The sequence below is a fragment of the Onychostoma macrolepis genome, chromosome 14 (assembly GCF_012432095.1).
Source record: "Onychostoma macrolepis isolate SWU-2019 chromosome 14, ASM1243209v1, whole genome shotgun sequence".
NCBI lineage: Eukaryota > Metazoa > Chordata > Actinopteri > Cypriniformes > Cyprinidae > Onychostoma > Onychostoma macrolepis.
The window spans coordinates 1,749,810-1,764,809 of NC_081168.1; the positions used below are offsets into that span (position 1 = coordinate 1,749,810).

The following is a 15,000-nucleotide window of genomic DNA, read 5'->3' on the forward strand; positions in this document are numbered from 1 at the left end:
TTACTAGAAACACCTGCAGGTTTGAAACAACTCGAGGAAGAGTAAATGATGACAAAAATGTTCTTTTTTTGGTGAACTGTCCCTTTAACAAACGTCACTGATGTGTGAATGTGGACGAATCTGTGTTTGATGTGAGAATAGGATATTTAATGAGGTGAAGACGCTGCAGGATTGGGTTTTCTCTGGTGAACGGATGTGATGGAGTAATGTGTGTTTATTACATTCTGATGAAAGAATACGAAGACAGCATCATCCCTGATGAATGACTGACAGTAAGAGCGAATGAATGAAAGTAACCGAGTTGGTTTGATGTGATTCTCTTCACACACCTGTGTGTATGAGTCTGCACTCGCCCGAACACAGAGACGCTTATCATGAGAGCAAGATCATAAACCAGCGTCTGAAGTCACAGCAGAGACGTGATTATACCTGCACTCCTTCATGAAAGCAGAGGACAGATGGATGGATGCTCTCCGTTTGTATTTAGGATCGTACTTTCATCTGATGGACAAAGAGCTGCTTTAGACGAGAAGTGTCTGAAGAATAAATAAGCTCATTCTGTGTCAGGTGACTTAAAACAGGACAAAAGACCCGCCTACTTCCTGTTACATAAAACACTCAGTACCTGGTGTGTGTGCGTGTGTGCGTGTGTGTGTGTGTGTGTGCGTGTGTGTGTGTGTGTGTGTGTGTGTGTGTGTGTGTGTGTGTGTGTTTTCATCTCTAAATGTCATATGTTGCATAAGCAGTAGAGCAGTGATGAGTGTTTAGTTCTGAATGATCACCATTTCAATTTATACTTATTTTATGAAAAAAGAACAACATGCATCTTTACTTAATTATTCTTATATATAATAAATATAGAAAAAATATTTAATCAAATCACAATATCGAGAGATCCATATTTTTAAATATATTTGATATATAATATAATATGAAAATGCATTTTGAAAGATTAAATTTTTTTTTAATTGTTAACACTTTAGACAAAATATTAAAAGTGTGTTAAAAAAGTTTGCATATGTTTCATATTCATATTTCCTCCATCAGGCTTTTATGGCTCATAAAGTCTGATAACAGCTCAGCTTTATTCAGAGTAATGCAATGCTGATGGAGAGATGAAGAAATAAACGCTCCTCAGAAGATGTGAGATGAAGATCATTCCTCCGCTGAGGAACAGTGAAAGTAAAGCTCCTCAGAAGATCCTGATGATCAGATTTGAGACGCACTGATTTTTCTAGAAAGTGATTGATGGAGAATCAAGTAAAGCTGAGCTGCTTCAGTAAGAGTTCATCTGGAGACACGACTGCAGTTATTCTGACGCTTACATTAAACACTAAGTTTCATTAAAACTCTGTTGTTATTCTGTCCTGTTGATCATCGTGTGATCCGTGTCTTCATCGGTTTCTCAGGAGGTCAGTGAACAGCACAGGTTCTGATGGATTTTGTTGCTCTGAAGAAACCTGTCAGTTCGTCCCTGGAGCGTCCTGTCATCCTCATGATGAAGATAATCAATAACCCGTCTGCTTCATACACACACACACACACACTCTCTCTCTCTCTCTCTCTCTCTCACACACACACACACACAGTCACACACACACACACACACACACACACTCTCTCTCTCTCTCTCTCTCTCTCTCTCTCTCTCTCACACACACACACACACACACACACAGTCACACACACACACACACACACACACACATACATACACGCGTGTTCAGCTCTGGTTCATTGATCAGGGACTCGGTGCTGAATCTCGAGGGGAGTTTTCTCCTCTTCAGCTTGTCGTGTCAGATTCTCATCAGACGAGAGCTCTGACCTCCTGCTGCAACGCAGAAGTGTGTGTTTGACCCTCAGTTATCACAGATAATCAGCTCTGATACACTGTTCTGGGTCTATTAATCATAATTCAGTATGATTTATTAAAATCTGTTAAAGCTTATCTAATAAAATTCAAGTCCAAGTCTATACACAGACATTTTGGTGCAGGATTTACTTATATTTTGCTAGTAGGTTTTACAAACAGTTACAAAGAAATGGCAAATAACACTGAATTTTGAAGTAAAAAGACTTTATGCAAGCCTGTTTCTGCCACTGAGTAAAAAATCAAAAAGGCAACTGTGGCTTTTTATCACACAATGCTGACTTTATTTTCTTGCGGTTCTTTTCTCGGAGAGTCACTGTGTGAGTCCAATTCTGAGGCATTGAAAACTATTTTATTATAATTGCCAGTTTATATTACACAGTTCTGAAAAAAAGGAATAATTGCAAAATAAACTCAATTGTGGGAAAAAAAATCAGAACCAAGATAAAAAAAAAAAAAAGTCACAATTACCTTTTTTATTTTTATTCAGTGGCAGAAACAAGCTTCCACAGAAATAGCATTTTCTTATAAAACAAATGCTCCAATAATCTTTCATTTACAACTTTGTTTCTCATTAACATTGTTATTTTAGTATTGCTATTCTAGTATTTTATATGAATTAGCTTTTATTACCGTTTTCATTTTAAGTTTAGTTTTAGTCGTTTTATGTGCTTCTGTCATTTTTATTTGTTTATATTTCACTGTATTTTGAGTAATTTTGGTACTTCAACTTATTTAAACTTGAGTTAGTTGCATTTTTAATCTGATAATTGTTGCATTATTTGAAAATTGTATACATTTTACCTGGATTACACTTAAAAAAAAAAAAATCTATAAACAGTTTATGCAAAATGTAACATTTTGTCAGTATTTACTAACCTTCATGCTGTTCTAAATCTTCTAAAATGAGACATTTAGCATTCATAAAATCAGTCTGGTTTGTGAAGTGGATTTACTGATTTATAGAAAAGATGAAGAAGAGTGAATAATGACTGAAATTGTCATCTGACTTCAGATGCATGAGTCATACGGATGATCGTTATGAGGTTATGTTGTTTTGAAGCTCATTCTGAGCAGGACTTTCCTCAAAATACATCTGTTGTTTTCCACAGAAGAACGAATCTGGGTTTGGAAGGACGTGAGGGTGAATAAACGATGACAGGACGATCATTTAAGGCTGAATTTCCTTTAGCGCAGTAATGAAGGAATGTGGAGCGTGATGAAATCCTGCAGGTTTGTTCAGATGCTTGTGGAGGTCTGGTATCTGAGGTTCTGATGGATGTTCCAGATGTGTGTCGGCCCCCAGCGCAGCGGCCGGAGGAAACCTGACCCCGCTGAACCCCAGAAACCACACCAGCAACGAGAGCAACTCAAACCCACAGCATTATTTCACTAGCCGTTCTTAAACATTTAGTATTTTGTTGTTTTTGTCATTTTTATTAGCTTTTTTATGTCAATATAGTTTTCATAATGTTTTACTACATCAAGATAAACTAAATGAAAATTAGAAATGTTACCTTGCAAGCTTTATATTTTCTGTAAAATTTTAGTATTGCAGTAGTCTTTGTTTGACTTATAATTTATATACAATAACTACAGTGTGAAGTTTCATTACTGTTAACTAGTTGCTGTGTTATTTTATATATATATATATATATTTTTTTTTTTTTTAATGTAATGTTATAGTATTTCAATTGAATTGAAAATTTAACATTTATTTTTATGTTCTTTTTTAAGTTAAATTTAAGTTTTGGTAATTTTGTTGTGTGGTTTTCATAAATTTTGCAATTTTTGAGAATTTTTGCTTTGGCAACTAGCTGAAATAAGTTTCTTTATATATTTCTTAGTTAACTATAATAACCCTGTGGTGATTATTATTTTTTGATATTTTTAATTAGATTTCATTTATTTTTATTTCATTTTTTATTACTTCCACTTATTTTATTTCTGTTGCCAAGGCAACATTTCTAAATTTAAGATGAAGATTTTGTGTGCACGTGTGTGTGTGTGCGCGTGTGTGTGTGTGTGTGTGTGTGTGTGTGTGCGTGTGTGTGTGTGTGCGTGTGTGTGTGTGTGTGTGCGTGCACAGCTGTAATTGAATTTCCTGTCATATTGTGTGTGTTTGGTGTGTGTTTGACCTACTAAAGTCTTGGTGTTGTTTTTCCAGTCAGATGGTTGGAGGTGTTGGACGAAGGCCATCAGTGCGTCTCTAACACACTCATGTGCTGCTGCTGCTGCTGTGAGTTACACAGATCTGAACAGATCACACACACACACACACACTGATTCACATCAGGCCTACGTAAGTAAGTAAGGAAAGATAGAAAAATGATAAAGTTGCATTACAAATATGGATCCAAATGAAGAACAGAAGAATAGGGGTCTAAATGAAGCTGCAGGCGGTGAAATGATCTGAGGGTCGTTCACCGAGAGAAACTCCTCTCCAGATGTTTGTTTGTTTGTGTGAATGCAGTTTTATCTGCTAATGAAAGAATATTTCTGTGAAAATGAGCGTCTGTGTAACACATGTGAGGGATGGAAGTAATTATTACTGTTTTCTCCGAGTGTGGAAAAATGCATGTTTGATTTCACTTCATTTTTAATGTAACTGAATGTTGCACAAAATAGAATTGATCACTAACTTGAATGATGTATAAAATAGAATAAGCATTTTTATATATACTGTATATCTCAATCTGTTGTTTTCACTTTTATAAATACGACGTTTGCAATAATGACGATCTATATATCATTCATTGTAACAACTGATTCAGATTAATTCATCAAAATCAATGACATCATTTGTACACAAGGAGAAATGATTTTTTCGCGTGATGAAATCATCTTAAATGTCTTCTGTGTTTCTGTAGGTGGTTCTGAAGGAAACTCTGATGATCTGAGATTCAGTGAGTCATGTGAGCCGACGGGAATCCAGCAGCGCAGAAACATTACAACACTTGAATGACAGAAACACAGGGATTTTTAAGATTTTTTTAACGTTTGCATGTGAAAAGAGAGTGATTTGGTGCTGGAGGTTTCATCATCACTATCAGAACTAGTACTAGTGATGATTAACCTGGCAAAGACTGCTAAGTAACGCTCACTGATGCTGTAAAACATGAAGATGGAAACAAAGCCTCATTTCAGAGCCGTGTGTGTGTAGTTTCACTAGTGAACACTAGAGGCATCAGTGTCACGTGGTGAACTGTAATGACTGCCATATGAGCCTGTTAAACTTTCCATCACACACACACACACACACACACACACACACACACACACACACTCTCGGGTCGCTCCAGGAGAGAGAGATCGACCCACATTCTGGTTCTGTTCGGCTCAAGCTGCTGTTTATTTGCTCTGAACATTTTAATAACGAGTTTCTCTCTCTGTACAACACAAATCCAAAACCCATAAAACTCCTCTGAACGTGTGTGTGTGTGTTTAAGATACACGTGGCCTTCAGATGGGTTTGTTCAAGTTTTGGATGAATATTATTCTGATATGAGTGTCCCAGTGATTGAAGAAAAAAAAAAAAAAAAAAAATATATATATATATATATATATATATATATACACACAGTGGGGGGAAAATATTTGATCCCCTGCTGATTTTGTACGTTTGCCCACTGACAAAGAAATGATCAGTCTATAATTTTAATGGTAGGTTTATTTGAACAGCGAGAGACAGAATAACAACAACAAAAAAAAAGCATTTCAACAAAGTTATTAATTGATTTGCATTTTAATGAGTCATAAGTATTTGACCCCTTCGCAAAACATGACTTAGTACTTGTTGGCACTCACAGAGGTCAGACGTTTCTTGTAGTTGGTCACCAGGTTTGCACACATCTCAGGAGGGATTCTGTCCCACTCCTCTTTGCAGATCCGAGTCATTAAGGTTTGGAGGTTGACGTTTGGCAACTCGAACCTTCAGCTCCCTCCACAGATGTTCTTTGGGATTAAGGTCTGGAGACTGGCTCGGCCACTGCAGGACCTTCATGTGCTTCTTCTTGAGACACTCCTTTGTTGCCTTGGCCATGTGTTTTGGGTCATTGTTATGCTGGAATACCATCCACGACCCATGTTCAGGGGAGCTTGCGGGCGCTGCAGGATTTCAGTCCTTCACGGCGTAATGTGTTTCCAGTTGTTTTCTTGGAGACTATGGTCCCAGCTGCCTTGAGATCATTGACGAGATCCTCCCGTGTAGTTCTGGGCTGATTCCTCACCGTTCTCAAGAAACTCCTCGAGGTCAGATCTTGCATGGAGCCCCAGTCCGAGGGAGACTGACAGTTATTTTGTGTTTCTTTCATTTGTGAATAATCGCACCACCTGTTGTCACCTTCTCACCGAGCTGCTTGGCGATGGTCTTGTAGCCCATTCCAGCCTTGTGTAGGTCTACAATCTTGTCCCTGACATCCTTGGACAGCTCTTTGGTCTCGGCCGTGGTGGAGAGCTTGGAATCTGATTGATTGATTGCTTCTGTGGACAGGTGTCTTATACACAGGTAACAAACTGAGACTCCCTTTAAGAGAGTGCTCGTAATCTCAGCTCCTTACCTGTGTAAAAGACACATGGGAGCCAGAAATCTTGCTGATTGATTGGGGATCACATACTTATTTCACTCATTAAAATGCAAATCAATTTATAACCTTTTTGAAATGTGTTTTTCTGGATTTTTTTGTTGTTATTCTGTCTCTCACTGTTAAAATAAACCTACCATTAAAATTATAGACTGATCATTTCTTTGTCAGTGGGCAAACGACAAAACAGCAGGGGATCAAATAATTATTTCCCCACTGTATATATATATATACACACAGTGGGGAAAATATTTGATCCCCTGCTGATTTTGTACGTTGCCCACTGACAAAGAAATGATCAGTCTATAATTTTAATGGTAGGTTTATTTGAACAGTGAGAGACAGAATAACAACAACAAAAAAAGCATTTCAACAAAGTTATTAATTGATTTGCATTTTAATGAGTCATAAGTATTTGACCCCTTCGCAAAACATGACTTAGTACTTGTTGGCACTCACAGAGGTCAGACGTTTCTTGTAGTTGGTCACCAGGTTTGCACACATCTCAGGAGGGATTCTGTCCCACTCCTCTTTGCAGATCCGAGTCATTAAGGTTTGGAGGTTGACGTTTGGCAACTCGAACCTTCAGCTCCCTCCACAGATGTTCTTTGGGATTAAGGTCTGAGACTGGCTCGGCCACTGCAGGACCTTCATGTGCTTCTTCTTGAGACACTCCTTTGTTGCCTTGGCCATGTGTTTTGGGTCATTGTTATGCTGGAATACCATCCACGACCCATGTTCAGGGGAGCTTGCGGGCGCTGCAGGATTTCAGTCCTTCACGGCGTAATGTGTTTCCAGTTGTTTTCTTGGTGACTATGGTCCCAGCTGCCTTGAGATCATTGACGAGATCCTCCCGTGTAGTTCTGGGCTGATTCCTCACCGTTCTCATGAAACTCCACAAGGTCAGATCTTGCATGGAGCCCCACACCGAGGGAGATTGACAGTTATTTTGTGTTTCTTTCATTTGTGAATAATCGCACCACCTGTTGTCACCTTCTCACCGAGCTGCTTGGTGATGGTCTTGTAGCCCATTCCAGCCTTGTGTAGGTCTACAATCTTGTCCCTGACATCCTTGGACAGCTCTTTGGTGTCGGCTGTGGTGGAGAGTTAGGAATATGATTGATTGATTGCTTCTGTGGACAGGTGTCTTATACACAGGTAACAAACTGAGACTCCCTTTAAGAGAGTGCTCGTAATCTCAGCTCCTTACCTGTGTAAAAGACACCTGGGAGCCAGAAATCTTGCTGACTGATAGGGGATCACATACTTATTTGACTCATTAAAATGCAAATCAATTTATAACCTTTTTGAAATGTGTTTTTCTGGATTTTGTTGTTGTTATTCTGTCTCTCACTGTTAAAATAAACCTACCATTAAAATTATAGACTGATCATTTCTTTGTCAGTGGGCAAACGTACAAAACAGCAGGGGATCAAATAATTATTTCCCCACTGTATATATATATACGCACACACAAAGTAGTCTTCTACTCACCCAGACTGCATTTATTTGATCAAAATTACAATAAAAATAGTTAAATATTATTGTTTTCTATGTGAATATGTGTTAAACTGTAATTTATTTCTGTGATGCGCAGCTGTATTTTCAGCATCATTACTCCAGTCTTCAGTGTCACATGATCTTCAGAAATCATAATAATATGCTGATTTACTGCTCAACAAACATTTCTGATTATTATCAATGTTGAACACAGTTGTGCTGCTCAATATATCTGTGGAAACCGTGATACATTTTATTTTTCAGGATTCACAGATGAACAGAAAGTTCAAAAGAACAGCATTTATTTGAAATATAAATTGTTTCATATTCATCTTTATTTTCACTTTTTAAATTAATTTAACACCTACTTTCTGAATAAAAGTATTAATTTCTTTCAGAAAAAGTAAGATAAAAAAATTGCTAATGTTTTACATATCTGGTAAATGCATAAATGTAAATACATTAAGGTTTTTATATTTTATAAGATATGAAAATAATGTCACAGGAAAAACGTCAGTCAAAACCATGAAGTGATTTTGAGGTGAATATGGACTACTTTCATGAGATTCAACATGAAAGTCACATAATAGCAGTGATTTTGGCCTTGAGAGCTCATCACACACACACACACACACTCCTCACTGACAGACGCTCTCAGTGTGTATGAGATGAATGCAGACGCCCTTAACCTGCTGCCTCTCATTCAAACACACTGATAACAAAAGCTGGTGCTTTTACCCATCAGCCCAACACACACACACACACACACACACACAAACAAACAAACAAACAAACACACACACACAAAAGCTCACAATGAACAGTCAATCTGATGGATGGATTTGATTCATGATACAGACGAGCAGCAATCATTATACAAATTCATATTGCACAATAAAAGAGAATATTTACAATCATGTTATGGATCATATGATAATAAATGTTATTGATAATGTTCAGTGATCTGCAGCTTTAACATATTTAGACAAAACACATTCTTTTCATTTAAAGCGTTAAATCCTTGACATTTACTCTTTGCATAATAATGCATGTCATTAGCATATTCATGTATTTAAATCACACCCCATACGTTACACACTCGGCCGCTCAGCATCTCTCTGATGGATGACGTAATTGATTATGAAACATCAGTTTGATGGAAATTCAGTTTCAGACGTATAAACACTTTCTGAAGCAGATTCAGCTAATTCTCTGATGTTGATTAATGGTCACAACATGCAAGTAAACAAATTAAATATTTAATCAATATTTCAGCATTTCAAGTATTTTTTATTGTGTTTAAAATTATTTTAATTTTACTTGTGATTGTTTTTATTTCAAAATTATTATTTTTTATGTTATACGATTTAATTATTAGCTTTACATCAATTCATGAACAGGTTTATTGTTATAAATAACAAAACTATAAAAACAGTATTGTTACTTATTAAAAAAAAAATGAAACAATTTTAATAAAAACATTTTATTTCAGGTATCTGCCACTGCAACGTTTCTAATTTTCATTTAATTTAACTTAATTTACTAAAATAACTCAAAAATTAATAAAAACTTGACTATATAGACATTTAAAAAGCAAAACTAATAAAAATGGCAAAACAATAAAATTGTTTTGCTAGAACTAGAACTAACAATTAAATAAAAAAAATAAACTTAAAATAAATACTAATTCAAAATATTAATAATAATAATAATATAATCTTAATGATATTAAAATAACAAACCCGGGAAACCTTGTTATAGATTATAATATCTCCAGCAGTGATTTACATTCGTCTGCAGTGAATCTGATGTGTTTAGTGTTTTCCTCAGCTTTGAGGAGCTTCTGCTCGTCCAGAGAGAAATGCTGACTCAAATCCAGCCATAGATCAGATCCGATCCATCAATATATGAGAGAGAGAGAGAGAGAGAGAGAGAGAGACTGCAGTGTTCTGATATATGAGTCTCTGTGAAGTCAGTCTCTCTCTAATTCCAAGGGTGTAGGTTGGCATTGGTGAGCACAGACAGCAGACAACAGACATTTAATTGTTTGATCTAAATGATTGCTATAGGGACAATTTAGTAGTGTGTTATTGGTAGGATCATGTCATAGTGTCTCTACTAAACTCTACACCCTTGAAAACCACAACAAGCGATGACCGACTTTGGAAACTATAGTTAGCCTACAAAATAGTTTCTATAAAACCATGGTAATCACAAATTAGCCATGGTTTTGCTACACTAGCCATAGTTTAACCATGGCCCTTGTCAAAAAAAATCATATTGGAATTTCAGTTTATCTTTTAGGATCTAACAGGATTCTTAGAATTCTATTGGACGTTCTGATTTATTTAAATGTAATTTTACTCTGTCCTGTAGGATTTTATTTGATTCTGTTAATTAATTACTTTTTAAGAGTAACTTAGAGTAACACTGCATGTGTGTGTGAGTGTGTGTACTTGTAAACCACAATAAAAATGTAGCTTACATGAATACACACAAATATAAACACTGGAATTCATAATACAGTAAGGCAAAGATAATAAATACGATATTTCATAATGTACGAATAAGTTAAAAAGTGTTACATGTGACTAAGAATTCATAGAAACACAAACTATATGGTATTATTCTGACGCTTCCCCTTTAAGAAATCTGAATGTAGTGCGCGCGCAACTGTACTCGCGCGCTCCTTTGAACAGTAACGGTCAACGAGGAGAAGAAGCTGGGAAATCGAGTGATTAACGTTGTTTAACTTGTTAAAAGTTGATTTAAAGACGCTAAAAAGGAAGAAATAGTAATACTTATCTGATCTGCATCCTAAACGAACAATTTTGGGTGAAGGATGTCTGTGGGTGAGTAGTTGAGCTCGTTTTACTGTATGATTAGCACACGAGTCCGCCGTTACATAGCTAAAGCTATATTGCTTGTAGTAAAACTGTGGTTATACAAGAAGAAAAAAACAAAACAAAACATGAGTACTACACTTAAAGGGGTTTGTATTTGTGTGTACTTTCTTTTTTTCTGGAAACAGTGAATCATTTTGTGATGCAATGGTTTACTAATTTAACTATTTGGTTACACTTTATTTTGATAGTCTACTTTTAACATTCTACTAACTATAAGTAACTTTGTAACTAACATTACATGCCAACTACATGTCAACTAATTATCATTAATTAGCAACTACATGTCTACTAACTCTCAGTAGGGTAGGTTTAGGGTGAGTAGAATAAGTTGACATATACTTGCAAAGTTTCTCATAGTCAGTATGTTGTGGACCCATCAAAATAAAGTGTTAGAAGTTAAGCAAACAGTCTACTAATAGGCCTACTCTAATGACTGCTAGTTGACATGTAGTTGCAAAGTTACTTACTGTTAGTAGAATGTCTAAAGTGGACTATCAAAATAAAGTGTTACCAACTATTTAAAATCATTACAAGCATGTCGAAATTCGGAAATGAAAGGCTCTTTTGATCTGTTTTTTTGCTAGTGAATCGCTGAATGATCGAAGTCACGTGTTTGAATTAATCGAAGCGGTTCCAGAGTAAATGACTCACTCAATTGACCTATCGGTAAGCCCCTCCCCTCTAACGCAGAGTAGCCAATCGCAGTCGAGTATCAGTTGCACGGGGAGCGGAACTCGGACATCTTTAGGTTTCAGCGCCATAGAAGCTCGCATCGGTTTTATGGGGTTTATGCTACAAAAATGGAAAAAACGATGTGCCAAAACAGAGCAAAATGTCCCCAAGTATTCATCCCAATACAAATGAAGACAAAAAACGTTCATTTTCTGGTTGTCATACACTCATTAAGTTACAGTCTTCATCTGCTCAAGCAGAACGTTAATGTTATCTTGTGCTTTAGCAAGGTATCTCTGGCTAAAACTAGCTAACGTTAAAGTTAGCGAGTCCATGCTAACGTACAAACCTAAATAGCGGACTGTTCTCGCGTCTTGTACAGTGTTGGTCAAAAACACATAAACGAAGGTCTACATTTCAGTGCCTCTCCATATTAAACTGGTTAAATGTGCATTAATTTAATCGTAGCCTGCGATACATGAACAGTGTTGATGCTGCATGTTGTCATCCGTGATCGTGATGACTGACCGTAATATGAGACTTCTCCCGCTTACATTGTGATCTGTAAACCCTCCTTCGAGTTACCCACCGTATTTATTTTTAAATATGTTATAAATCCCTCCATGGAATATTTAATTCCCATTTGGTGGCCTTCTGTGTCCAAAATTGTGCAAAAACATCGTGGGACAAGGTTTTCACACTGCAGCTGTCATTGAAAGACAGTGAGCAACTCCATTTGTTTGTCCGAGGGAGCAACAGTAACTAAGGGGGGCGGGGCTTACCGATTGGTCAGTTGAATCGGTTTGTCTGTTTTCGCGCCTTCAGTCATGTCTACAGGACACCGTCAGAACTACACAACTCGCTAATTGTATGATATGAACTGAAATAAGCGAAAAAGTATGATGTTTACAAATTCATGCTGGATAGACTGCGTTCACAAAACAAGTAATTTTAATAGAGTTTAACTAGTTCAACTTATGAACTAAAATAACTAAAACTTAAATAAAAAGAGAGGGAAAAGCCTAGCAAAAAGATTTACTAATATAAATAAATAAAAAATAATAATAAACTAATTGAAATGTTAATGAACACTAATAGAGCGGGAGCTATGACGTCAGTCTGTAGGCGGATCGGCGGTTAGCATGAAACTGGTTAATCGCAAAAAATAAGCTCTGTGTTCAATCATAGTTCATGAAACTTACACGTTTTGTCCATCAAGATAATCTTCACAAAATGAACCGTTTCATATAAACTGGAATAAATACAAAACTAGAGCCAAACTAAAGCTGAAATGAGACATTAGTAATAAATAGTATAGTGAATAAATGAAATAATCTTAACTTGAAAGCACATGTTTCTGTACATTTTGAAATAAGGTGCATTAAAAGTAAATAAATCCTTGATTAATATGAATATTTTAATTAAAAATGACCCCACGTACTATTCAATAAAATTCCAGTGCATTTAATCTATTAAATAACAGCAGAGTGAGCGAGTTTTTGGATATGGTAAGATTATTTTAGTGAACAAACAGCTTCATGTGGCTGTAAACATTTAATTTTAACGTAAGCACTATGCATCATTAAAGTTTCACTTTCACCACGTAAAGCCAGTAAATGTGGTGTTTACATGTAATAATCATAATATGAGTTTACCTTATGATACAAACCCAGAGTCTCCGCATCAGTAAGAGATAAACTCGAGCATCTTCCCTCCGAAGACTTGCGTCGCATTTCAGGGCAAAGCAAAAAAACATTGAACAACAATATAAAATGCGGGAAACTATTCATTGGTTATTCTACAATTAATTGAATTAGAAATGATACTACAACTGGAAAATACTGTAATTGATAAACTGTTCGGCGTGATGATGCTGAATGTCTCCGACAGCGTCTGTAGTCCCATTTAGCAACTTGTTAGCAACCGTCTTTTTTAAGAAACATAGCAGTTTAAACAAATCAGGAGTGTGGTGTAACTGGTGTGTTTTATGTCGTAGAATAAAACGTGGAAGTATCTTGAGCTCGTGTGAACCACGGACCTTATTTAAGGGATTTAACCAAAATCCCATTCAAAAAACCCACTGACTCTGGGACGATGGAACCGGAGGCGCTCAAATGCACTCGCTCCGGGTTTTCGCCTACAAAGTGACATCATAGTTCCCCCACTCTATGACTCAGTGAAAGCAAAATGACACTGATCAGAAGTTTAGGCGGGAACGGTCGGGTTCTTCTGGTTTCTCACAGGGAAGGTTTTCAGTGTAGCGCAGTCTGGATCTGAACAGATGAGAGATGTGTAATGTTTGGTTTGTTCAGCAGATGTTTGAGATCTTTCTCTCTCTTCTGCAGGAGTCCTGATCATCATTAAGATCAAGAAACATCAATGAAGCGTCTGATCATCGACACACTGATCGCTGATCTGAGGTAAAACACTGACGCCTGCTGGACAAACACAGCATTTACCTTTCATAGAGCAATAAACCACCATAGAATAGATTCATACAACTTCTGAATAGTTTCCAGTTGAGTGTCATCTATCAGAACATCTGCCAGTGGTTCAGTTGACTGCAGTTCATCCATTAACATCTTGAGAAGCCAAAAGCTGCATGTTTATAAGAAACAAACTCATAATGAAGACGTTTTTAACTCGAGTCCATAACTAGCGTTGTCAAATGATTAATCATGTGTGCACATTTCAGTATGATCGCATGTCTGGCAAGTGTTTTATAATGAAGAAGCGTGTTTTTATAGGAGTTTGCTATGGACAGTGGTGTTCACTGGTCATGTTGAGCTGCCTTCAGATCACCACACTCAACAAATTCATAATGTTTTTATTTATTTTTCTTAATTTGTGTTTTGCTCTGTTTAATAATTCTGAATACAGATCCGTGTATATTTATATAACTAAGGCGACTGGTATAGTGCTCTGTTGGCGTCTCCGTGTGGTGCTGCTTGGTACTGCAGCTCGACTTGTAGTTATATATGTATAGAAAATAGTCTAAACAAATGTAACATTTATTTATTTTTCTCACAGATTTTGCTGTTGCACTGTATACATCAATTTTGAATTATTATTAAAATTAAAAACAATGTTTTCATTTTTCTTGAAAAAAGCTTGCGGAAAGTATAGTTTTGTGAGAATCATCCTCAATCTTGAATTTGGTAAAACAATTTTCTTTATTTAAAATGTTTCATTAATCCTTTTCTTTTTGTTATACTGGGATAAATCATATCGGGATGTATGCTAAAATATTTGGATGTGGCGCCCTACCTAGAAAATTTTCCACCAGCAAAAAAAAAACACTGTGTGTATATTTCTATTATATAATTTCTATTATATATAAATAGAAATGTTTGTAATATAAATATCAAACTGTCTGCAAAATTATAAAATTTTTCTTAAATATATGCATGGATTATATTATGTAAACACAAACTTTTATTTTGGATGCGATTAATCGCGATTATTTGTT

The 15,000-nt window shown here is 36.2% G+C and overlaps 2 long non-coding RNA genes across 4 annotated transcripts in view; both read left to right on the forward strand.

Annotated features, from left to right (window-relative positions):
- Positions 1-5,335, forward strand: part of LOC131553312 (uncharacterized) — an 11,608-nt gene extending 6,273 nt beyond the window's left edge. The window contains exons 4-6 of the long non-coding RNA XR_009274167.1: positions 2,983-3,103; positions 4,038-4,109; positions 4,741-5,335. This is a non-coding gene — a long non-coding RNA (uncharacterized LOC131553312). The remainder of the gene's footprint in view (positions 1-2,982; positions 3,104-4,037; positions 4,110-4,740) is intronic.
- Positions 5,336-10,644: 5,309 nt separating this feature from the next.
- The window catches only part of LOC131553311 (uncharacterized), a 71,648-nt gene continuing 67,292 nt past the window's right edge, over positions 10,645-15,000 (forward strand). For all 3 annotated transcript variants that reach the window (XR_009274166.1, XR_009274165.1, XR_009274164.1), the window contains exons 1-2: positions 10,645-10,805; positions 13,877-13,951. This is a non-coding gene — a long non-coding RNA (uncharacterized LOC131553311). The remainder of the gene's footprint in view (positions 10,806-13,876; positions 13,952-15,000) is intronic.